A 27581-nucleotide genomic window follows, 5' to 3' on the forward strand; every position below is an offset into this window, starting at 1 on the left:
CCAACAACTTTGCTGACACAAATTTTGCTACAGTGAGGACAAAAAAAATTGTCCCAGGTTTTAACTCAATATTTCCTGAACTGTGTTACTCAGAAAGGCTGATACAGCTAAAAGATACTTCGTAAACCAAAAGGGTTCTATAATGACTTAAGTTTGGAAAATGTCACATTCTTTTTTAGAAATTTATAATGCAAATTAGCATTTTCCAAACCTATATGTGGCTAGCAAAGAGTCCGACACCACTGAGCAACTTTCATGTATGTGTGGCTAGAACTCTCTTTAATAACCCTTGGAACAAGGTTTCATGCATAGAATGAAATGCTATTCAAGATTGAAATGCTAAAATTGAAATTCATAGAAATGCTGTTCTAGATTGAAAAATAAATTTGAAATATATATTCATACATATACACATGTATGTTAATATATTCTGTTATAGCATAATATTTTATATCTTCTGAAGTTAATAAATCCTGATTGTCAATGAAATTTTTATTCATTATCTTTAATGAATATAGAGGTTAGAATATTAAGATTATTTCAAAATTTGCACACACGTACTAAATTGAATCGTCATTAAATAATAGTATAGCACTGACATAGATAATCACTTATCTTTTCCTGGACACATTCTCTTTACTTGTCTTCCAGTTCATCGCACCCTTCAGACTTTCCTCCTCCTTCTCTGACTATTCCTTGTAGTCTACTCTGTTTCTCTTCAGTTTTTTGACTTCTAAACACTGGAGTGCCCTAGAGATCAATCCTAGGACCTTATCTCTTTTCTACCTAGACTCATTTCTCTCATCTACTCTCAAAGTTTTAATACCTTAAATACCAGAACATTTTTAATCTCCAGCTTAGACCTCTCCTCTGAGCTCCAGATGTATAAACATCTACCAGCTTAACATCTCCATGTATATGTCTACCATTCATCTCAAATTTAGCATGTTCAAAACTGAACAGCTGATCATCCTTCTCATCAAACTTCTTTTTAATTTTCCTAATCTCGGTAACAGACAATTCTGTCATTATTGTTTCTCAGCCTTGGAGGTATCCTTGATGCCCCTCTTTCTCTCATGCCAACCATCTGATCCTTGAGAAAGTCCTGTTGGCTCTGCCCTAAACGTACAGGCAGAGTCCGGTCACTTCTGCCTCCTACCTTAACCTTCTTTCTTCTACCCTTGCCCCTTTCTATCAACACAGCAGCCAAAGTGATCCTGTTAAACAGAAGTAACATCAAGTCACTCTGCTCAAAACTCCAGTAGCTTCCTGTCTGACTAATAAAAACCCTTTGACGTGATCTGCTCCTACTCTTCACCAGGTCACCTGTTTCAGCCTTCTCTCTGTTTTAAGGATTTTGCTGGTGCTGTGCCCTGTGCTTGGAATGATCTAGAAACCGTGTGGCACTTTCCCTCACCTCCTTCAGGATCTGACTCGGAGGTCACATTAGCTACACTCCTGACTCTTCCTCCCAGCCACCACACACATGCTTATACTTCTTAATCCCTTTTCTTGCTTTCTTTTTCTCCTTCTCACTATATAATATTCCATGTCTTGTCTTGTCTACTTCTTTATCCCAGCTCCAAATATAAGCTGCATGTGAGGAGAGTGATTTGCTTTGTCTTTTTTATTCTCTGCTGTAACCCTAGTGCCTAGAACAGGGTTTAACTCATAGTGAGAACTAAATAAATATTTGTTGAGTGAATGAATGAATCACGTATTAAATTGCTCAAGTGGTTGAATATATTGCTTAATTGCCTTAATGTGGCTGAATATAAAATAATTAAAGGCTTTTTGTTTACTGAAATCAAAGTATTTTTGACATAATGGGAAAAATCCCATTTAAGCTGAGACTTTCTCAAAATGTCAGTGTATGTTTATACTCATTCGGTTACTACTTATCAAACCCTGGATATTTTCAGGTATGCTGTCAGGATGCAATTAAGTAGTGCTTTCAATAGGTTTGTTGTTGTTCAGTCGCTCAGTCATCATGTCCAACTCTGAGACCCCATGGACTGCAGCGTGTCAGTCTTCCTTGTCCTTCACCATCTCCTGGAGCTTGCTCAAACTCATGTCCATTGAGTCGGTGATGCCATCCAACCATCTCATTCTCTGTCGTCCCCTTCTCCTCCCACCTTCAATCTTTCCCAGCATCAGGGTCTTTTCCAGTGAGTCAGCTCTTCGCATCTGGTGGTCAAAGCATTGGAGCCTCAGCTTCAGCATCAGTCCTTCCAATGAATATTCAGGATTGATTTCCTTTAGAATTGACTGGTTTGATCTCTTTGCAATTCAAAGGACTCTCAAGAGTCTTCTTCAACACCACAGTTCAGAAGCATCAGTTCTTCAGCACTCAGCCTTCTTTGTGGTCCAACTCTCACATCCATTCATGGCTACTGGAAAAACCATAGCTTTGACTATACGGACCTTTGTCGGCACGGTAATGTCTCTGCTTTTTAATATGCTGTTTAGTTTGGTCATAGCTTTTCTTCCAAGGAGCAAGCATCTTTTAATTTCATGGATGCAGTCACCATCTGCAGTGATTTTGGAGCCCAAGAAAATAAAGTCTGTCACTGTTTTCATTGTTTCCCCATCTATTTGCCATCAATAGGTTAGAACTAAGTAAGTTACTCTTGAATGGGTAACGTAAATATAGTCAATAAGTAGTAGTATTTTTTTCCTAAACCTGCCATAGCATGTAAAAATAGATGTATATAAAATGGTAGCTAATTTACTGGGAGAAAATAAGAGTGAACATATAAATAAAAAATCACCGAAGAAAGCTCAAGAAGAAAAGATTGACTTCCAAAATTTTATGTGCTACAATGTAGTTGCCCTTGAAACCATGTGGTATTAGTACAGATAGGTCAGAATATAAGGAGCAAGACTGAAAACCAAAATTAGGCACATCAGCATTAAGAGGATTATTTTGAAACACAAAAACCTAACCTGTGAATCAGAAATTAGCATGGATCCAATTCAGAAGAAAAAGCACTAGTATATGTACTGCACGTGCATATATAGAATGAAGACAAAGATGGAAACAAATACCAAGATAAAGATTTGTGAAATCAAGTTGTTTAGAGATTGTTTAATAAGCATGGACTATTAAAGTGATAACATTTTCTTAGTATACCTAACGTATGCCAAAATTAAAAGTATTAATAAACAGAGCAAATAAAACAAAGTGCTTTCTGGACATGGTTTTAGATATTTTAAAAAATCATTTGCAATTACATGTGGAAATTAAATAAAAATCTTTTAAATCTAAAGTTCATATTAAACTATGGGAGGAGAATTTTGCTTCTGTTTAAGATGTAGAAAGTTGCAAAGAGAACATTTCTCTCACTCCTAACATTAGAAAAACCTGATAATCCACAAAGACATGACTTTTCTTGAGTCCATGAGAGAGTTGGGTTCACAAGGCAGTCAGGTAAACTGAAATTTCAAAGACAAGCCCTTCTGAGAAGAGATGGGGCACGGAACTGTTTTTACCTTTGGCAGAGCATGGGAGGAAGCAGTGACCAGCATAAAAGGGTGGTTGCTAAAGAAAAAGTTAAAATTTTAACGAATTCTTGATGTCTGAATATGGGGCTAGAATAACAGTCTAGAATAACTGGGAGCCCCAGACACAAGGCAGTCTGCACTCACTCAAGCTCTTCTCTACAGATCCCTGTGTTAATTTCCTAGGGCTGCCAAAACACAAGTGCCACAAACCAGAATAAGCTAAAACACCAGCAATTCTATCATAGTTCTGGATGCAAGAAGTCCAAAATCGAGGAGTTGGCTGTGCTGTCTGTCTCTCGGAAGATTGTAGGAAAGAATCTACTCCATGCCTTTCTCTCTCTCTCCTTTTAAAAATTGATATTGGATAGTTTTTATTATTTTTCATTTTTGTTTTATGTTGGAGTATAGTTTATAAACCTCCCTGCATTTCTCCTAACTTCTGGCATTTGCTGACAGTTCTCAGTATTGCTTGCTTTGTGACAGCATAGCTCTAATCTCTGCCTTCATCTTCACGTGATTGCCTTCTTCATGTGTGTGTGTCTGTGTCTCTGTTGCGCCTTCCCAACGTCTTAACCATTTAAGTGTACAGTAGTGTTACCTTTATGCACACTGTACAGCATATAAGTTTTGCCACGTTGTGTTCTCATTTAATTTGTCTCAAGATATTTCCTAATTTCCCATGTGTTTTCTTCCTTGGTGCGTTGGCAGTTCATAATGTGTTTAATTTCCACATATTTATGCATTTTCCCATTTGTGTTCTTCGGCTCCTGAAGTTGTTCTTTTTTTTATACTTTATCTTTGCTGATGGTCTTGTTTTGTTCATGCATCATTTCCCTGATTTTCTTTAGTTGTCTGTGTTCTTTGTAGCACATTGAGCATCTTCAAGATGATTGTTTTCATTCTTTGTCAGGTAATTCATGAACCTCCATTTCTTCAGGGTCAGTTTCTGGAGATTTATTTTGTTCCTTTGGTTGAGCCATGTTTCCTCCTTTCTTACTATGCCTTCTTGTTTTCTGCTGGAATTCGCACATTAAAAAAAAACTGCTACCTCTCCCAGTTCTAGGGACTGGCTTCATAAGGGGAAGACCGTCACCAGTCAGCTCTACTGAAAATTCTGGGAGCCTCTCAAGCCTTGTGTGAAAATGCATCTTCTCTGAGCTTGTATGAATTGTATTGTAAGATCTTACGGAAAAACCCAAATGAACTTTGACCAAACAAGTATCAGTTCAGTTCAGTTGCTCAGTCGTGTACGACTCTTTGCGACCCCATGAATCGCAGCACGCCAGGCCTCCCTGTCCATCACCAACTCCTGCAGTTCACTCAGACTCACATCCGTTGAGTCGGTAATGCCATCCAGCCATCTCATCCTCTGTTGTCCCCTTCTCCTCCTGCCCCCAATCCCTCCCAGCATCAGAGTCTTTTCCAATGAGTCAACTCTTTCCATGAGGTGGCCAAAGTACTGGAGTTTCAGCTTTAGCATCATTCCTTCCAAAGAAATCCGAGGGCTGATCTCCTTCCCAATTAGTTTATTTTTCAGGCGTTTGTAATCTTTTGCTCCCTCTGGTGTTGATCTATAGTATTGCTGGTTTTCTGGTTCTAGAACCAGTCTGCGAGCTCTCTTCTGTTGTCAGCGGGACTTGACTTCCTAGGAGTTGAGTCAGAGGTGTTTCGAGTTAACCAATTTTGTGTCTCAAAACTATGTCTCTAAAGAACTCAAAAGAGTGGAATTTTGATCTGAGTAGTACCTTAGGACTTTCTCCTACTTTAGAATGACTTTTCTGGGGAATATTCCTAGTAGTACTCGTTGTTGCTTCCATTCTTTGAGAATGTCAGTCTTGCAGTCCCATGCACCTGCTGTCATTCCCTGAGACATCTTTGCTCATTTTCTTGCCAGCCCAGGAAGGTCTTCAAGACTTCACATTCTCTTTAGTTATTGTTTGACTCTCCTTTCCTTCTCATTCAGCTGTTTTCAAAGAGTTTCTGTGCTTTTTTGGTTGAAATTAAGAGAAAGAAGAAAGGATGGGGGGGAGAGAGTCAGACACATTTTTTAAAAATATGGTGGTTCTATGTATTTGCTGAAATTATTAAAATATTAATTGCATCACTGTTTTAAAAGAAAAAGAACAGTCTGAAGTTCTATTAAGAAAATGGATGAATGAACCTCAGTTCATTCATTGTAATAAATTTCATCAGTGCATTATAGAGCTTTTATCAACATGGATCAATCTCAAAAAAAGCTGTGTAAAATAAGTTTTGGAAGGATCTTACGAATTTTCATAAAGATGAAAAATAGTACAGTCGACCTCTTAAATAACATGAGGACTAAGGACACTGACCCTTACACAGTCAAAAATCCACATATAACTTTTGACACCTCTGAAATTTAACTACTAATAGCTTATTGTTGACAGGAAGCCTCACCTATAACATAAACAGTCAATTTATATGTATTTTGTATGTTATATGTATTATATGTTGTATTCTTTTTAATTGGAGGTTAATTACTTTACAATATTATAGTGGCTTTCACCATACATCAATACAAATCAGCCACGGGTTATTCTTATAGTAAAATAAGCTAGAGAAAAGAAAATAGTATTAAGGAAATCATAAGGAAGAGAAACTATAGGTACAGTTGTTTAGTCGCTAAGTCATATGCAACTCTTTGCAATCCCACGAACTGTAGCCCACCAGGCTCTTTCTGTACATGGGATTTCCCAGACAAGAATACTAGAGTGGGTTGTCATTTCTTTCTCTAGCAGGTACAGTGCTGTGTGCTTAGTGGCTCAGGCACGTCTGACTCTTTGCGACCCCGTGGACTGTAGCCCACCAGGCTCCTCTTATCTGTGGGGATTCTCCAGGCAAGAATACTGGAGTGGATTGCCATGCCCTCCTCAAGGGGATCCTCCCAACCCAGGTCTCATACCCAGGTCTCCTGCATTGCAGGCAGATTCTTTTCCATCTGAGCCACCAGGGAAGCCCAATAGGTACAGTACTATACCATATTTATCAATACCATATGTTTACATCTGTTTACAAGATGAGCCATCTGTCAGTACCTACATCAATATTGTGTTATGTGATACAAAACATGGTAGATGTTATCCATGTTACTAACACTGGACATCAAAAATGAAAAAATAATGAGATAATGTGAAAAAGAAATTCATATTTATACAGATATAACAATTGATACAGATTTATACAGATATAACATTGATAATGAAGAAGTAGCAGTATGACTGCTTTATGGAAGCCGAATGTATCAGTATGATTGCTTCATGTTAGCTCAGCCTATACACTAATGAGTGAATCATTATAAAATTTTCATGGCATAGATATTACTATATTATTCATAATGCAATATTAGAAACACTTAAAAAAAAGCCTTATCTATGATAATAAGCTATTTCTCCATTTAGAAAGGCATAGTGTATGGTAATGTAATTCTCTGAAAGCAGTTATAAAACAGAAAATGAACACATTATTTTTATATTAAATATCACTTACCTTATGCCCATGTTAGGATAGACTAGTATCTATGTGTACTTTTATGCATTCATGACATAACTTTTTCTTAAGTTTTTCAATATTTCTAGGCTATCTGGTTCATCTGAGTTTTTTCAAATTGTCACAAATTTCCAATTATTTTTCCAGTATATTTATTGAAAAAATCCATGTGTGAGTGGACCCACAGAGTTCAAACCTGTGTTGTTCAAGGGCCCACTGTACTTTTGGGGGGATGATGAACACTATATTCAGAATAGTGATTTAAGTGTTAGAGAGAAGTATGTGAATTTGCAAGAGTACCAAGAGTGTTGAAAATTTGTCTATTTTGGAAATTATCTGACAGAATTCTGGAAAGATGAGATAGTGGTGGGAAAGGGGTGAGTTTTAAAGTTAACTTGTGGATTAAAATTGGAAAGCTCTTTGGACTCTTAGGCAGCTCTGGAGGCTGGTTGGCTACTTTCTCTACTTGTCTCCCATGGCCTCTGGATTCTAACCGAGGAATGATCTTACTGAGTCTGTTAGTCACGGTGTGATAGGGAATCCTGCCACGGTAATACCCCTGTTTCAAGCATGGGTCCCTGGGTTAGGACAGCAGGATATGTTCACACAAAATACTGTTTCTCAGAAAGGGGCAGTGGAGTGCAGCAATTCTAAGAGATGAAGACACAGTCCTCCACCTACTGCAGTTTGCCCTTTCTCAGCTTCCTGTGCATCTCTGTCACTGTACTGTCACATGGCACAGTAATTGATACATATCTGCCTGTCTTACTAGATTGTTAGTTCTTCAAGCACTCATTCTTAAGTACACGGTAGGTGCCTAATGAATGTTTGTGGAATGAATGCAAATGAGCATACTCTTCCAAGAGATATAATACAATTAGTAAAAACATGTAGGTATACCTTGGTATGTGAAAGTGAAAAGTGAAAGTTACTCAGTTGTGTCCGACTCTTTGTGACCCCATGGGACTTTACAGTCCATGGAATTCTCCAGGCCAGAATACTGGAGTGGGTAGCCTTTCCCTTCTCCAGGGGATCTTCCCAACCCAGGGGTCGAACCCAGGTCTCCCGCATTGCAGGTGGATTTTTTACCAGCTGAGCCAAAGGGAAGCCCAAGAACATTGGAGTGGGTAGCCTATCCCTTCTCCAGGGGATCTTCCTGACCCAGGAATCAAACTGGGTTCTCCTGCATTGCAGGCAGATTCTTTACCAACTGAGCTATTAGGGAAGCCCAGGTGTATGAAATATGTAGCCAAATGGGATCTTTTTTCATAACTGATGTATATGTTACACATTAGAACGATTCTTAAACATTAGAATCATCCTGGAGGAGTAATTTAACAAAAAACAGATTGTGTGTGTATATGCATGCACGCATTTTAACAAAAACACAGACTGCTAGGCCCTAACCTCGAGTGTCTAATTCAGTAGGTCTGGGTGGGGCCTGAGAATTTACATTTCTAACAAGTACTCAGGTGGTACTGATGCTGCTGGTCCAGAGACCGTAAGTTGAGAATCATGGCATTAGAAAAATCCTGGGAAAAGAATATGGAGATGCACAATGAAAACAGCAAAATCACATATCTCTTTCCTCTAAGTATCACTCCTTTTGGAAATGCCTCCTAAAGAAATTGAAAAAAAAAAGAGCAAAAGCAAATTATTATAACAAACAAATTTTGCTACCGTGCTGTATTGCAAGTGGACTATTAACCACCATTGCTTCCAGGTCCTACTTTATAAAGTGGGGATAACAGTATATTTTTAAATTGGAAATATCTCACAGGGTTATTGTGAAGATTAAGTTTTCAGAACAACGTCTGACTTAATACATATTAGCTATTCTTATATTTTTGGTTAATAAGTTGCAAAATTAACCATAGAGAAGAAAAGAGAAAGAGAGAGGTCTGAGCAGAAGATATCAGTATACGAGTCAATAGGATATAAGAAGTCAGTAAGAGAAAATGTTAGTCATTCAGTTGTGTCCAACTCTTTACAACCCCATGGACTGTAGCCCACCAGGTTCCTCTGTTCATGGAAAGAGGAAGAATACTGGAGCGGGTTGCCATTCCCTTCTTCAGGGGGTCTTCCTGACTCAGGGATTGAACCTGGGTCTCCCACATTACAGGCAGATTCTTTACCATCTGAGCCCCTAGGGAAGCCCTACTAAGAGAAAACCCTGAACAAAAAAGGCACAAGATATTTTTCCTTTACACATGAAAATGAAATTGTACCTTAGAAGCTAAAAGACCTCTTGACTTTGCATTTGAGAGTTTACTGTTTGGGAACTCTATTCATTATGCAGTAATGGCCTATGTGGGAGAAGAATCTTAAGAGTAGATATATACAAATAATATCGTCAAAAGTTTTTTTTTTTTTTCCTTTTTACTAACTAGATGAGGATTATGAGGTAGAAACAGAAGAGAGAAGTGCTTGGAAGAAAGCAATTTGATTATCTAGTTTTTCCTTCCTCCCTGCCACCAGCCTGTACACTTTTATTCCAGCTTCATTTCAAAAATCAGGTTGCAGTTGTACATGAAATTATTATCCCATTTACTGTGCCTTCCTAAATTGGAGGCTGTAGGGACTGGGAACATAGTGAGCTGTAATTATTGTGATGTCATGCTAATGGTTTAAAATTTTTCTTTAAAAAATATTTTATATTCTTTAGATAGTACTGAAGCCATTCCAGCCACTATTATAAAATAGTGCTGAGATATTCTAGGAAAAATATCAAGGAGCAGCCCTCCCTTTGCTGAACTTGCCCTGATACTCTTTCCCCATTCACTCTTGTGTACCAATTCAACTCAACGTCTGAAATACAAATATATTCTGTCGAAACTGAGATTATGAAATGTTTGATTTTTTTTTTCCTGTGCTGTAAACAGCACTTGAGAGCAAGGTAGATGACTGGGCTCAAATTCCAGAGCATATTTATCGTGCTTTCACCCTCTGAAAATTAGGGAGAGAAGTGCCCAGGGTGAAACTAGGGGTGTGGCCTAGACTGGGGAGATACTTCGTTTCCATTCCACATAATTCCCACTATTGCTTATACTCTGTATTGATTTTCTGTGGCTCAGGGTTGGTTTCCGGACTGCCTCACACTTGAAAGGACAGGTTTTGCCATAAGCCTTTAAACAGTAAATCTGAAATAACTTCCTCTCGGTGAAAATAGGTATTTTAGAAAATCTGCAATAAAGCAGAAAGAATACGTGCTTTATTATTATGCAGGTAGTTATGCTAATGTAACAGGAATTAAATGTGTGGACTAAGATTCTCACTTCAGCATTATATATTGACATACTTAGAAATTGGGCTTTGATAGCTTGGAGCTATACAGGGTGAATTTCTTGCACTGGGTGAATATGTGCAGTTTTTCTGTGTCTAATTGACCGTATAAATATATACTGTCAAATACAGTTAAATTTTATCTTTTCTTAAAAGGTCCAAGGGAAAAAAGCATTTCATTTTGTGTAAAGTTTATTGATTCATCAGCAATAAACATCTGAGTTCAAGGTACAGAGACAGACACCCCTTGGCATGCCATGATAATGTGTCATGTGAAAGTAGTTTCTGTTTGCAATTTCCCGATAGATACTCCAGAACTGACAGGGGAATTCCAGCAAGGTCAGTCACCTACTCAGATTTTAAAGAAAGAAAAACAGCGAAGGAGAAAAAAAAAAGCCTTCGTGTAAACATTAACCTATTTGCTTTTAAGTAGCTCTCTCTTTTCTTTTTTAAATATTGAAAGGAGAGCTCAAACTGGGTTTCCTTTATATTCCAAATCAAAAATAATAAATTTAGTTAACTTGGAAGTTAAGTTTATATCTCTGTGGTCTATGATAGCTCTTCTGCATTGGCAAAATATCCAGTGCTTAGGAAAATAGCTTCCCAGTGTCTAGCTCTTAAAACACAAAAAGACAGAGTAGAGGCAGGAATTCTTAAACTGTTTTCATTACGTTTTCTTTGATAGTTATTATCAGATGAAACAGATCTAGTTCTTGCTCTTGAGGCTTAATAACCTGCCCTTAAGTGACACTGAGAAACAGGCATTTGACTAAGCAAACATGGCTGGATGTACATGATGAATTAAAGTATTGTCAGTCCATAAATGTCTTTTGTGTGGCCTAAATACACAATGAAATGTGGACTGTTTAGAAAATAGCAAGAAGAGTTATTCATCCATAGGCTGGCAGTTTATTCAGTCCTGATTCTTTAAATCTGTGTTTTATTTAATGTTAACATTTGCATAATGATAGCATATTGAATTTAGTCTTAACTTTTTGTTATTGTATAGCTTACAAATTTTTCCTGTTGCAAACTGTGTGTGCGTTTGTAGGGAAAGGTTCAGTGTCTGACCTGTGGTGTTCTGTCTAGTTTGATGCTTTCTGTCCCTCCTGTTCCATGCACCTCATACTGTTGCAGAGATCACAGATGATCTGCTATCTACTGCTGGACACAGTAGGGCTTTTATATTCTTATATCTGTAACGCTTATTGAATAACTATATACGGAACATATGTGTCCCTACCTCCCGGTTTTATAAAAGCAATATGACCATTATTCTCTAATATCTCCTGTGCAGTCCTCTGTGATCCCAAGCTTTTCATCCTCCCTCTGAGGTAACCAACGTTCTGATTTTTTTTTTGGCTGTAATCTGCAACTTGTGGAATCTCAGTTCCCCAACCAGAGGTGGAAACTGTGCCCCTGCAATAGAAACACAGTGTCCTTCCAGAGAATTTTGTGTTAATAATTTTCTTGTCCTTTTTCAATGGTTTTATCACATATCTGTGTATCATTAAACTGTTTATTAGTTTTACTTGTTCTTGAGTTTTATAAAAATAGAATTATATTGTATGTATTTTTCTGGGACTTAACTTTTTTTCTGTTCAGTGTTACAGTCTTAGATCTATCCATGTCAATGCGTATAGTTGTTGCTCATTAGTTTTCACTGCTGTATAACTTTGCATCATATGAGTGTTCCAGAATTTATTGGCAGAGGAGTTGATTGATGAACATGTGAGATAGTCCCATTTTTAGTTATTATGAACATTGCTCCTATATGTGTACATATTCCTGACTATACATCTGCCACATACAGGTAAGAAGTTCTCAGTGTTTCCCAACCCTTTTCATGCCATAGCACACATGGAAAATTATAGATAATATTTGTACAAAGCTTTCCATTACAGGAATGAAGCTGTGTCTCTGGCCTGGGGGCTTCTTCTTGGCTGAAGGGTTGAGGAGATCCATATCTGGGCACCCCTGTGAGATCCACCCCTGGGCACCCTCCATTTGTTGCCCACCAGGGTGCCATGGAACAGCAGTTAGGAAGCTGGGTTAAGGTGTGTACCTGGGAGTTAAATTGCTGGTTGTAGGAACATGCTTCTTCATCTTTTCTAGATCATAACAAATTGCTTGGTGACACTAGTAATTCCATTTAACTGGTATCCAAAGTGCTTGTATCAATTCTCATTCCTTGAATATATATTTAGGACAGAAAGGGAATCGCTGAGAATTCTACCATTTTCATGATAATTAAGGTCAAGTAGGAAAACAAAATAATGTATTATTCTGTAGGATATCATTTCAGATTTCCTTTCTCAGAACATGAGAATGTCAGCATTTTTTTTAAGAAGTGACAGCAGAGAGTTATAGGAAGTAGATGATGTTAAGAAGTGACAACATGCCTCTAACAGTCCAGGCTGAATGAAATACGTGTGAAAGCTATAATTTTGTCTTTCAGATTCAGTGCTACATTAACTTTTTGTTTCTTAGCCTCAAGAGGTACTTTCAGACAAGGTATACAAGGTGGAGTAGTGAAAGCTATTTGCTCTGTTGGTAACTGGTATTGGGTTGGCCAAAAAGTTTGTTCAGGCTTTTCAATACCATCTTACAAAAACCCAAACGAACTTTTTGGCTAACCCTATAGTTTAGAGATTCAACCATTTAGAAAAGAAGCTGGTTTAACTATTCTTAAAATTGATTTTCTTTCAAATCGTAAAAAATCCCTAAGTATCAGAATTACAGTAGGGTAGTAAATGTTGATATTAATTTCTTCCTTCAGATGACATTAGACTAGATAGTTGATTTTTTTTTTTTTAATTACTAATCGTACATAGTTTGCCATGACATTTTCAAGAAGCGCCTGTATATCACCTACACTGTTACTGCTCTAATGGTTTTCTCACACAAAAGATTTAAAAGAAATCTTTACTTGGTGGAAGCATTGCCTTGTGGTTTGTGGACCAAGACTGTTTAAAATTAGATGGAAAATATCAGAGCAAAGCTTTCAAATATATATTTAAAGCGTCTGCCTACAATGCAAGTGACCCGGGTTCAATCCCTGGGTCGGGAAGATCCTCTGGAGAAGGAAATGGCAACCCACTCCAGTACTCTTGCCTGGAAAATCCCATGGATGGAGGAGTCCGGTAGGCTACAGTCCATGGGTCGCAAAGAGTCGGACACGACTTAGCGATTTCACTTCACTTCAATGCCAAAGTAGTATGTTAATTTACTTGGCAGCAAATTACATACGAAAACTACACTTGCATTTTACCAATAGACCATGCACTACACATCAGCCAAGATTTCAGCTGTTTTGTTATAAATTAGAATTTGAAGCATAGTCACCAATTCTTGCATTAACATCATGTTTACAGTATATGTTTGTATGTGTATGCTTATATATATACATTTATGCATGTGTATATGCACACAGACCACACATACATACATATTTACCCTATGTATATATGTCTGTATATATTTACACACATATATATGTATATGGTATTTGTTGGTACTTAGTATATATTCATCATTCTCAAATAGCATTGATAAAGCATCTAAGTATAGTTGACAATGTGACTTCCTTCTCAGAATGTAGCCAAGCTTACCTATAAACATAAAAGATAAATAATATATGTTACATGAATAGAAATACCAAATAATGGCAAATATAATAAATCCAATATTTTGTTCATTATTTTTCTTCTTTGAATGTGAAATGTTTATTGTAATTTGCCATGTGGGGCCATAGTTCACTGAGTTATTTTTAAAATTATGGTTATCTTGAGTTTTAGTAGCAAGACCACATTTCAGGATAGCTGACCATTATATAGGTGCTTCTCAAATTTCTGCCCAAGTACCCCTTTATGGAAGGGGTGAGTGTATTTGTAGCCCTAAAAGAAGAAGGTGACTCCCATGCTTGAAATTTTAGGAACTGTTTGAATTTTAGAAACATAAGCAAATTTTGCATTCTTCTCTCCTGTTTGTATATTTTCCTCCAATGAAGCTGATTCTACAAAACAATCTATGCCGTAGCTTCGTATACCCAGTTTGAGAAGCATGATAATAAATGCAATCCCATTTCTTGAAGGCCTTTGACTCAGAATTGCTCTCTTCTAAGAAAACTTCGATTTCTGTGATCTGGGTTCCATTTAGGCTTCTCTGAAAGTGAAAAGGTCTCCTGAGTGACCTCCTTTGCCATCAGTTCTCTCTCTTTAACCCGTCGTGTTGTGGTCTTTTGTATATCCTCATTTCTTGTACAGTACATTTGATGGAATACTTCTTTGATCTTTTATCTTCGTTTCCCAGAAGTTACCTCACCATGCTTGTTCTCAAAAGCCTCTGTCCATTCCTTCCCTGTCTTCTTTGCTTCTATGCTCTTTCCCCAATTGTGTTTCTGTTCTGCGGCTCACCTTTGGCCTCTCCTTCCTCACTCTATCACCTCTCTCAGCTATCCCAGTCTGTCCTCTCCCCTGAACTCTCATCCTCTGATATTCAGAGGCCTTTTGGACAATCGAACTAAAACATTTAGGGTCACTCTCACATCCCCAGTGCCTTGCATAGTGCCTGGCGTAGTAAGTACCAACAAATATTTGCTGAATAAATTAATTACATGCATCTCATTCCCCTTCAAACCAGCTTCCTTTTCCAATTTTCATCTTTTGTCCCTAGTTTCATTATTCTTATCTCTCTCCACTACTGCAAATATTTGATTTTTTTTCTTCTGAAATATATCTATGTTAGTTCTTTTCATTGTGTTTTCATGACTTTTACCCTCAGGCAGGCCTTCATCACCTCATGCCAGGATTACTCCCACAGTTTCGCATCTGGCCTCTTTGCTTCTAATCTGTCCTCTCTCCAAGCCATTTCTACCATAGCTGCCCTATTAACTTGTTAAATGTTTCTTGTTTTAATAAACTTTTTATTTAGGGAGTAGTTTTAGATTTACAGAAAAGTTGGAAAAATAGTACCTTCACCTAGTTTCTCAGATGGTAACATCTTATGTAACCATGGCTCATTTGTCAAAATTAAGAAATTAACAGGGGTACGTGACTATAACTAGAATCCAGACTTTATTTGTTTTTTGCCAGATTTTTTACCACTCTACTTTTTCTTTTCCAGGATGCCATATTGCCACTTAGCATATCTATATTTTTAAGTAGGTAACATCGGCTTGGGTAAAAATTCAGAAAGGACAAAAGGATGCATAAGTCTCCTTCCCACCTTTGAACCATAGCTACCAGCCCCTTCCCTAGAGAGAACCCACTGTTTCTGGATTCTTGGATGTTCTTCCACAGAGATTTTCAGTGTATTCTGTTTGTCTCTCTCTGTCAAACATACACACGCAAATAGTTGCATCCTACATATAGTGCTCTGTACTGTACCTTTTTAAACTTAATACAGCTTGATCATTCTTTATCAGCAACATAAATATGCCTTGTTTTCTTATTCTACTGGGTATCTGCACTATAATTTACCAGTTCCCTTCTCATTAGCATCTTTAACTTTTGCAAACAGTGCTGCAGTGAATATTTATGGACACGTTATCATTTTATATATGTATTTTTTTAGTTATTGTTCTGTCAGAGGGGATATGTATTCATAATTTGATTGCCAATTTGCTTTTCAGTGGTTTTACCAATTTATCCTCCATTATTTACCCATAACTTCACCAACACTGTGCCTTATGTGACTTTGAATTTTGCCAGTTTGATAGGTTAAGATGTCATTGTATTTTGAACTGTGTTTCTCTTTTAATGAATGAGGTAGAGAGTCTTTCTATATATTTAAGAGCCATTTATATTTCTTCTTTTGTGAACTGTTCATATAACTTTGCTCATTTTTCAATTTGATTATTAATGTACTCATAATTTTATTTTCCTTCTTTAAAATATTTCAGTTTTACCTATTTTCTAATATATTAAGTGTAAATCCTAGTTCCCTTTTCAAGACTTTACATCATATGTCTCAACCCTAGTTTCACACTACCTTCCAACAATCACTACTGCTCTGACGAGTCTGGGTTTTATACTCTTACAAGGGCACACAGTCCTCACCCCAGCCTTCTTTCATAGTGGCCCCCATCTCCTCCCTCCACTATGTCTTCGAGACAGAGATTGTTTTCACTTCCTACAACTGGGAAAACTTCCTTTTAATTTCAAGTAGACTTCTGGAAAGAATAATTAATTGATAGTTTGTAAACTCTTATAAAAGAAAATGACAATCACTGAGACAGCACTGAAAAACAGAACAACTGCTGACATCAAACTAACCGCATCTCCATTTCCAGAAGCGTTCTAGTGGATTGGTATGCTGTAGACACACCTTTATTTATTAAGGCATTGATTTTATCCTTCTGATATGCTTGAGAAGTTAAAAACAGTATAGGCTACATGAAAGTAAGTGTTTTTATAGCTGATCAGACTTGTGTACCCAGAGAGTATTGATTTATGGACCAAGGTCAAATTGAAGATCTCTAATAACAGGACTCTGTTCTCTGTTTCAGAATTCTGTTCTTGATCTTGATTACTCAGTGTTTATTTATTGATAACTTGGTAAATACATGGAGATGAAGCCAGTGCAGTTAGGGTTAAAAAGATATTTCTGATGACAGAGTACAGAGGCATGATTCAAAATTACCTTAATATTAGAAGGATGGGCTAAGGCGGGGAGGATGGGGTGAACGGATACTTATGGAGTTTGGGATGGACCTGTACACACTGCTATATTTAAAATGGATAACCAACAAAGACTTATTGTATAGCACATGGAACTCTGCTCAGTGTTATATGGCAGCCTGGATGGAAGGGGAGTTTGGGGGAGAATGGACACATGTATATGTATGGCTGAGTCCCTTCACTGTTCACCTGAAGCTATCACAACATTGTTAATTGGCTATACCTCAATACAAAATAAAAAGTTATAAAGAAAAAAAAAGCAAGCTACCAAGTTTGTCAGATTTTTAAAAACAAAGTTTTAAGTATTTTTTTTTTCTTCATCAGACTTCATTTGGCATATTCTATCAGTTTGGGGTTTATGTTTTCAAAAAGACATTTTGAAATTAAATTACCTATATTTCTATTGCTGCCATAAAAAGTGGTCACAAGCTTAGTGGTTTAAAACAACACAAATTTATTATCTAACAGTTCTGTAAGTCAAAAATCCAATGTGGGTCTCGTGAGGCTAAAACCAAAGTTTTTTCAGGCCATGTCCCTTTCCAGAGGCTCTAGGGAGGAATGTGTTTCCTCTGGCCATTTCCAGCTTCTATCAGCCCCCTTCCTCCTCCTTAAGCCAGCAAGAGCAAGTCAAGCCCTCACATTGCCTCTCTCTTACCAAAGCTGGGAAAAATTGGACATATCCAGATAATCTCCCTGTCTCTTAACCTTAACTGCATCTACAGAGTCCCTTGGCTGTGTAAGGTAACAGATTCCAGTGATTAGGGAATGAACATCTGTGGAGGAGGTCATTATTCTGCCTGCCACAGTGCTTATTGCAGAGGATCACCAAGATAGTGAAGGGGCCAAATTAGGAACAAGAATCAGACTAAGAAGAATTGAAGATGATTCCAAATATATTGCTTAGGAGAGAATAAGATAATGTTTATAAAGTGATTAGTGTAGTTAAATACATAGTAAATGGTTTTTGCTCCAAAGGCTAATGCTACAAATTATAGAAATATAGTAGCTCAGAGGGAAAGAAGCTTAGGGATGTGGAAAGGGATGATGCAGCATAATATTTTATCTTGTGAAGAGCAGAATTTGGCAGGGACGGGGGGGGTCTTAAGTTCTCACTTTACATTAGATCAGCAAGTGGTTTCAATGTCAGAAAGCACTACGTTTAATAAGAACTCTGCATTGTTTCCCAACTAGTGAAAGAGCTGGGGCGAATGGAGGTGACGGGGAACTATAATAGAAAAGCAACTTTCTGGCCTCTTTCTGCCATGATTATACCATGTATGCACTCTGAGGAGGTGGGAGAACTTTTATGAAGCAAGATTTTTGAATCCCAGAGGATTATTGTGTTGGTTGGTTGGTTTGGTTTTTCTAGGAACATAGGGAAATTCCCTCTGAAACCAAAACCCAGCCATCAGAGATTAGGAGACTCTTCAGGCTTTCTCTGTAATCTTCCATAAATTTGCCTCTTTAAACATGTCCAGGTAAACCTCTGAGAAGTTGCTGATAGGTGGTTATCAAGCAGAAGTTTAATGAACAAACCCTCCCACCTTGTTGGGTGGTAGCTTCCAAGGCCATGGTAAATGTGTATCAGTGAACCTGATCCAGAACCAGCCAGGAAGGGAACAAAGTTTAGTCTGTGAGGAAGCAGGCAGCTGCTGGTAGTTTCATGCTGTCTGATCCGACTTCAGGTTGCTGCAGTGTAAGTACTTTTTTTTTTAATATTTTGATATTTGAATATGAAAGCATGGTGGAAACAATTTCTAAGATTAAATTAAGGTACTAAATCTTGTATACTAGACCTACTTGCAAGAAAGTTTCAGCATTTCACAATAGTTTTATTTTTTTTTTAAGAAAAGGGAAGTCCTAAAGTCTTTCAGCAAGTATTCTGCTAACACAGGTCCTCCTGCTTGCATGAGATGACTTTTAATGTCTTGTCTTTGATTGAGTAAAGGTGCTTACGGTCAGAAAGTAAAAGTGATGGAATATATATCTGGTGCCCAAAGATTGATTATTTCCAAGTAGTGCTGAAATTTCTCCCTGATGTTCTTAATGGTTGCTGTCTCTTTAGTTTAGGCTCTTGTTACAAGATTATGTTAGCAAATATTTAGTAGTCTCTCAGGTAATTAAACTGGAGCTTTTGATGTTCAAAGAAATCAAATGAATGAGAACTAAGTAGAACTAACATGATTTAATCAGATATTGGGATCCTAAATTTAAGAGCAACAGAGTGTATTTTCAAAGAGGAGGAACTTTGTGAAATGGATGGAAATGGCAAGCAGCCTTAGAAATTTCTTGCAACTTTGGAGAAATATGTTTTTTAAGACTTTGACATATGTACTAATTTTCCAGACTAAATTCCCCATACTGTCCTATGTAAAATAAATTTCATATTTGAAGTTAAAATTGTTGCAGTTCAGCTGTTGTAGTTCTGCTTTGGTACTGGGATTCCAGGAAGTACGCATTGTTATACAAACATTGACTCTATTGAGTGCAGCTACGAGAGTGTTAAGGTTGCATTTGGTGCTAGAGAGGTTGTTATTTTCTATTTCCCTTTTGCCACGATATATCTGGAAAAAAAAATCTTGGTACTGGAAAATGGTATAACTTTGAACAGAGAAACAAATTTTGATGCGGTTAATATATTATATAAAAGTTATAAAGGCTGGCTGTGGGCCAGTAGCCTTTCAGATCATTCAGGAAGTACTGATTGTTTATACGGAAGTACTCTGGGTTTCCCCTTTGCTCTGGCTTTGCCTCAGACCTCAGGGACGTTCAGTTTATTTTTCTAGTCTGCCTCTTATTCCTGCTGGACTTGAGTGACAGCCCACGTGGCAGTACTGGGCCCCAGCTGGCCCTTGGTGGGATAGAAGCCCAAGACCCTGTCCTAGGCAGGTTCTAGGACTGTAATAAACTGAGACGTTGGTTCATCCTGTAGACGGCTGAACTGCAATGATTCTAGGTTCCTGAGCTGATTAAAACTTTGCCAACTCAGTAGCTATTGCTGGGCCGGTTTACTTATTTAGTAATCAGTTCATGGAGGAGGGGCGGGGGTTGGGTGTCCTGGAAGAGAAGCCAGTATGGCAGGTGACACTATTACCAGGGAAGCAGCTGTTTACTAACCGTATTTGAAGTATTTCGGTCCTTTAACCACCTGGAAGAACACACAGGTGTGCCCGGGCTTAATCTTAACCAAGATACTGTCAGGTTTTTTTTAAAAACCTCCGGTAGCTGTCTTTCACACCCAGACCATTGCACATACCCCATGAAGCCTGTATGATCTGCTTTCTGACCACCTGTTGAACATCATGGCCTACTTCATTCACTTCACAAAGTTTGCTCCAGCTACATAAATGTCCTGCTATTTCTAGAACACATCAAGCATGTTCCTGCCCCAGGGCGTGTGCTGCCCTGCCAGGAAAACTTTCCCCTGCAGAATTTCTGCCTTCTTTCCATTCAGGTCTCTACTCAGATACCTCCTCCTCAGAGGCACCACCACCTCACTTCTGCTACATTGCTGCTTTTTCCTTCATCCTGATTTACTTTTCTTAAATAATTTATCAGTAAAATATATAGTCTTTCCCACTAGAATAGAAGTTCTATGAGGGGCAAGAACTACATCTTGTTCAGTGCTATATTGCCAGTGCCCCAAATAGTGCCCACTGGACATACAGTATATACTTGGTAAACATTTGTTTTATGAATAATTTAATATCAATTGGTACCACTAAAATTTATTTTTAAGCATAGAACTCCACTCCAGTATTCTTGCTGGAGAATCCCATGGACAGAGGAGCCTGGAGGGCTACAGTCCATGGAGTGGCCAAGTCAGACATGACTGAGGAACTAAACACACACACACACACACACACAGGAATTTTCATTGAGTTTTTTGAATAGGTGATATATTCACATGGTTCCAAGACCAAAACATATTAAAAAGTTATTTTGAAATCTTCCCACCCCAGTCCCCTATCCATTCAGTTCCCATTCAGGACCCCCAAATCACTATTATAATTTTTATTACTATTACTATATTTTATTATTATCCTTTTCCTATATCTAGAGTTTCTTTATATATCAAGGAATTATAAAATTATAAATAGATTCCTACTTTCCTCCTTTTTACATATACTATTATATATACAGTTAATTTTATCACTTATATGTTGAACCTCTTTCCATATCAGTACATGACAAGCATTCTCATTTTAAAATAGCTGCATAGTATTCCATTGTATAGATGTCTGCTGGCTCAGTGGTAAAAAACCTGCCTGCCAATGCAGAAGATGTGGGTTCCATCCCTGGGTCGGGAAGATCCCCTGGAAAAGGAAATGGCAGCGCACACCAATATTCTTGCCCAGAAAATCCCATGGACAGAGGAGCCTGGCAGGCTACAGTCCACAGAGTCACAAAGAGTCAGACACGACTTAACGACTAAACAACAACGAAAAACCAATCATCCAGTAACGGGCATTTTGGTTATTTCCAATATTTTTCTTTTGTAAACAATGCTGAAATTCACAATCTTGTGACTGTATCATCCCATATATTCTTACAGTTTATCTGAATGATTAAATTCACCAGAGTAGAAACGCTAGATCAAAAGATGTTGTGGCTATTGCCTAATTGCACTCCATAGGGATTGTTTCTTTTTTTTTTTTTTAGCATTGAGAAAGAAGTTAGTAGAATGTTATATATTTTTTTTTCTTTTTTTTTAAATTTTTATTTAATTAGTATACATGTGTTCCCCATCCTGAACCCTCCTCCCTCCTCCCTCCCCATACCATCCCTCGGGTCGTCCCAGTGCACCAGCCCCAAGCATCCAGCTTCCCCCAGCAACAAACATATAAGAGAGTTATCAGACTTTCAGATTTTTGCCAATCTGATAACTTAAAAACTGGTTTCAGCATAGTTTTTTTTAAGAATTCATAATAAAATTTGTGTTAAAGTTTTCAAAACAATTTAAAAATTTTAAATTGTGATTTTAAAAAATGTAACATTTATCATCGTAACCATTTTTAAGTGTACAAATCATTAGTTTTAAGTACTTTAACATTGTTATGAAACAAATCTCTAGAACTTTTTCATCTTGTAAAACCAAAACTCTTTACCTATTAAATGGCAACTCTCCATTTTCCTCTCCCCCATTTCCTAACAACCACCATTCTACTTTCTGTGAATCTGACTAGCATAGATACTTCATATAAGTGGAATCATACAGTTTTCTGTCTTTCTCAATTTAATTTTTAGTTGGAGGGTAATTGCAATGTTGTGATGGTTTCTGCCATAGATCAACATGAATCAGCCAAAGGTATACATATGTCCCCTCTCTCCTGAACCTTGCTCCCACCTCCCTCCCCATCTCACCCCTCTAGGTTGTCACAGAGCATCAGCTTTGGGTTCCCGGCCTCATACAGCAAATTCTGACTGTCTGTTTTACAGATAGTAACACTTTTTGGTTTTTTGTGAGGCTTGTTTCACTTAACATAAAGTGTTCAAAGTTCATCCATGTTGTAGCAAATGACAAGATTTCCTTCCTTTTTAAGGCTGAATAACGTTCAAACGTTCCATTGTGTTGTAGATATCACATTTTGTTTATCCATCTATAGATAAACCCAAAAGTGGGATTACTGGATCATATGGCAATTCTATTTTCTGAGAAACCACCATACTGTTTTCATAGTGGCTATACCATTTTAGCATTGTTTTAATTTTCATTTCTCTCATTTTGAGTAGGGTTGAGTATCTTCATGTTCAAAAGAAACTGCCTTTTGTGTGTGTGTGAACTGTTTATATATTTGTCCTTAGTAGGAGTTTTTCTATTATTAATTTGAAAATATTTTTTGCTTTTGTGCCTCTGAGTTTTCCGAATTTAGAAGCTACTCATAAGTAGGTAGAAGTAGTCATAAATACAGGTTTGGAGTAAGAGTGCCTAGGTTTGAACTCTAGATCTGTTGATGTGTGTTTGTGTGTGTGTTATTCTCTGTCGTGTCTGACTCTTTGCAACCCATGGACCATAGCCTGCCAGGTTCCTCTGTCCATGGAATTCTCCAGGTAAGCATACTGGAGTGGGTTGCCATTACCTTCTTGAAGATCAGTTGATAGGTGTGCAATATTGATTGGGCAAATTACTGAACATTTCTGGGCCTTGGTTTTCTTATCTGTAAAATAGGAGTAAAATTGAGTTGTTATGAAGATTAAATGAGATGATGTATATTACATGCTTAGTATAAGGCCACTGTGATAAGGCAAGGAAAAGAAATAAAAGGCCAAATTTCAGAAAGGAGGCAAAACTATCATGATTCACACACAGAAAGATTGTATACATAGAAAGTCTTATAGAAGCTATAAAAAATGATTTCAACTAATTAAAGAATTTAATTAGGCCACAGGTTATAATCAATATAAAAATTGTATTTGAAATAATTAGAACAGCTAAAACAATGAAAAAATAAAAGTAAATATCACCATTAAATTACCAAACACATAGAAATAAATATTTAAAAGAACACAAGACATCTATACTGAAAACTACAAAACATTTCTGAGAAAAACTGAAGATCAAAATTAAAAGTCCTATATATATATAGGTCTGTATATATATATATATATATATACAGTTAACCCTTGAACAATGTAGGCATTAGTAGTGCTGATGACCCTTGTGCAGTTGAACATCTACATGTAATGTATAGTCAATCCTCCACATACACAGTTCATCCCTCTGAGTTCCAAATCTGCAGATTCAACCAACCTCAGATCATGTAGTACTATTGCATTTACTACTGAAAAAAAAAACTCAAGTATAAATGGATCCACTCAGTTCAAACCTGTGTTGTTCAAGGGTAAACCATACCATGATCATGGATTATAGAACTCAGAACTGTTGAAATGCCAATCCTCCTGAAATTGATCTATAGAGTCAATGAAATCTCTGTCAGAATTCTAGCAGGCATTGTCAAGCCGATTCTAAAATATATTTGGAAATGCAATGGATATAGAAGAGCTAAAACAATCTTGGGAAAAAAAACAACAAGGTGAGAGATTTATAATATGTGATTCAAGACTTAAAAGTTACAGTTAATCAAGTATTACTCTAAGAATAGATGAATAATATCAGTGGAACAGAACAGGCAATCCAGAAATAGGTCACATGTACACGATTTTTTATCAAGGTGGCAAGTAAATTAAATGGGAAAAAGATAGTCTTTCTAAACATGTTGCTGGTTGAAGTGGATTTGATTCACATCTTCACATCCTCCACATCTTTCTCACTTTATACATAAAAATTAGATAGATATGGACCATAAATCTAAATACAAAACTCAGAACCAAAAACTAGGAAAAACAAAGAAAAGTGTATTTGCAGCCTTGGAGTATGCAAAGGTTTCTTTAGTGGGACACTAAAAGCATTAATCATAAAAGTACATTGAATAAAATTAAAAGAGCTTATGTTCTTACTGCAAGACTTCTCAGGATTTTATTAACATTTCTAGTAAGAAGGTCATGCAGCATTTCTCAGCATGTTTGACCACAGAAGCCTTTTTCATCTAGAACATTAAAATACAGTAGTGAGTATGGCATAGGATAGACTTGAAGAAGGATTGCTTTGGTCCTCTCCTCAAAACATACTATTTTTGAGAGTTGTAATAAGTTAATGATCACTTTCTCCCTCTTTGATGTGAATCACTGTAATTTCATCCATTTCAACATAGTAAAGAAAACCCTTCTGCCAAAAGAGCTGTGATCACTTCTCATCCCATAACGACTGTTCAGCCAGCCAACTTTTACAGTTGTTACAACTGGTAGGATTTTGGGCTAGTATCACATTAGACTGAAATTCACTATAGTAAGACGAATAAAGAGTGACTAAGAGTACTAAGCATTTTGCATTCTGCCTGCTACTGATCCCATATGATTGTTTGGCCTGCTTTGCCCTGCTAACTCATTGCCTGGCAAACTCCAAGTTGTTAAGCCCTTGCTTCTCTCAGAGGCTTAGGAGTTGGTAAACTCCTATAGTAATCCCAGTTCCCAGCTTGAAGGTTTTTTCCCTCCTGTCTATGGAATTCCTAGTCTCTGACTCATAGTTCACTGTCCTAATCACATTCCTCTTCCTGTTGTTTCTGCCCATGAACTGATTTTTATGGAATGTGGATTATCACCTAAGAAGTAGGAGAAGAATCAAAAAAGAAAGTAGAAGGAAATCAACCTCAAGTTTTCATTAAACCATAATTTACCTAAAGGCTATTCAGGGAAAGAGATCTCAGGAAGAAGTCAAATAATGTGATGTCAGTAGAAATATATATATGAAAGTTTAAAGAAGTAGCCCTATAATGTCTTTGAATTATATTTTAAAATTATATTTTAAAAATTGACTACTATAGTATATATTATCTAAAATTTATCCTAAATGCAGAAAACTCATAGCCAGATATGGAAATGTTACCTATGACATCAGAACAGAGCTCTATCTGTGGAAGGACTGTATATGACTGGACATTGAAGTGTTAGTTGTTCAGTCATTTCCGACTCTTTGAGACCCCCATGGACTGCATGTAGCCCACCAGGCTCCTCTGTCCATGGGATTTCCCAGGCAAGAATACTGAAGTGAGTTGCCATTTCCTTTTCCAGGGAATCTTCCCAATGCAGGGATCAAACATGGGCCTCCTGCTTTGCAGGTGGATTCTTTACCATCTGAGCCACCATGGAAGCTGTGACTAGATATTAAGAAGCTTTAATTTTAGATATGACATTAAATTGTTTTTTGGTAGTAAATAAATATATTCTTGTAAAGAAAGAAATTATTGCCCTGACCCTCATTTTGCAGGAAAAAAAAATATACACATAAAATATATATTTGTGTGTATACATTCACGTATATGTACACACACATGTATACACACATACCTGACTGTCACAGATACTTTTCTTGTGTGCTATCTCATTTAATCAGCTCTGTTCATGTCTCAACTTCCTCATCTGGAAGTGAGGTGATAATATCTCACTCTGCCTTCTTCACAGAATACCAAATATAATCATAACGAGATAATAAAATATACTACTTTAAGCATTACTCAAGAATTTAAGGACTAAATCTTGAATGCCATGTTGTGAGATGTTTACCAGTGTTTCCATAGTAAAATGGTGTGATGGATCCTGGTAAAATTCATTTCAAAATACATTTGCAATACACACTTGGCAGCAACAATTTGCACAGCTTGTTCCACAGACATCAAAGAAATGATGGAACACCTGCAAAGTATAGAGCAACCTTTTTTATGCTTCTCAATAAATACAACACAAAGTAAACACACCCTTTGCAGTACTTTATGACACACCTCATCAAAAAACTGGCAAGGGAGGTATATACTTGGGCAAATGCTTGGACATAGGATAACATCATAGATGACAGAAGAATTTTACATTAGAAATTGAAAACCAGTTTTTAGTCTGTGTAATAACAGTATAAACAAAAAGGTAAGCCTTACCTCAGAAGGCACCTAGGGATCATGGGGAGTTAAATGGAACGATGTTTATATAACTCTACTGCTTATTAACCTGGACCTGGGAGCTGAAAGAAACTTGATCTCTTTCTAGCAGCCTGATCCTTTATTATAATCAGAATGGAAGTTTTTTTTTTTTTTTCTAATTTTATTTTATTTTGAAAGCTACTGAACCCTACCTCTAGACTGTCTTTCGATTGACCTGAAAAACTTTCATAATTTAATAAGATAATGGAGGTAGGGGCCACAGAGCCTGCCAAGCATCTAGGAAACTGTAAGTTTTCCTCTTTAAAGTTCCCTAAAATGTCTGCTGCTGCTGCTAAGTCGCTTCAGTCGTGCCCAACTCTGTGCGACCCCATGGACTGCAGCCTACCAGGCTTCTCCGTCCATGGGATTCTCCAGGCAAGAACGCTGGAGTGGGTTGTCATTTCCTTCGCCAAGGCATGAAAGTGGAAAGTGAAAGTGAAGTCGCTCAGTCGTGTCTGACTCTAACCCTAAAATGTCTAGGGGATCATAAACCAGGAAACGAACCCATCAAAGAAAGACCATAAAAAGTTACTAATTGAAAAACTGAAAAAGGCTGCCTTATAATCACTTATCTGGAAAATGATTAGACAATAAGGTCCATAGGAACAAACATGAAAAGCGAAGTGGTTTATAGGCTGCTTTGGGCAACTGTGAAGGAAAAAATAATTTTGCCAGAACTTTTTCCAGTTGAAAGTTTCAAGGATAAAGTTTTCACATAATACTCTAAAGAAATCACATGAGATACATGTTAACAGCAATAAGTGCAAATGGGAAATGACCAACCCATAAGTGGATATTAATAGTTCTGGTTCATGGAATAAAGAACATAAAACATTACATACATACAGAAAACCTTACATACTGGTAGAGAAGTTACCTTCCCTCAATAGAAAGACCTTTACGCCCATCTAATGAATTATGTTTTATTTCTAGAATTTCCTTCTTACTGTTCTTTTATACTTTCCATCTCTGTGATAAAATTTCTTTTTTTAAGATTCCATATATAAATGATAACATACAATAATTGTCTTTCTCCAATTTCACAAAGCATAATGCTCTCTAGGTCCACTTGTATTGT

General features: G+C 37.1%; 1 protein-coding gene across 8 annotated transcripts in view; it reads left to right on the forward strand.

Moving 5' to 3' along the window:
* MAP3K13 (mitogen-activated protein kinase kinase kinase 13) overlaps positions 1–27581 on the forward strand; it is a 159480-nt gene that overhangs the window by 12975 nt on the left and 118924 nt on the right. The window contains exon 1 of one of the 8 annotated variants that reach the window (XM_086397542.1): positions 18549–18672. The exons of the other annotated variants lie outside the window; for them this stretch is intronic. The gene's annotated coding sequence lies outside the window, so the exon portion shown is untranslated. Of the gene's footprint in view, positions 1–18548; positions 18673–27581 lie in introns of those variants that run through there. 8 annotated transcript variants of the gene reach the window in all.

Source organism: Bos grunniens, chromosome 1 (assembly GCF_055505025.1).
Source record: "Bos grunniens cultivar Pamir isolate PY7600 chromosome 1, Bosgru_T2T1.0, whole genome shotgun sequence".
Taxonomy (NCBI): domain Eukaryota; kingdom Metazoa; phylum Chordata; class Mammalia; order Artiodactyla; family Bovidae; genus Bos; species Bos grunniens.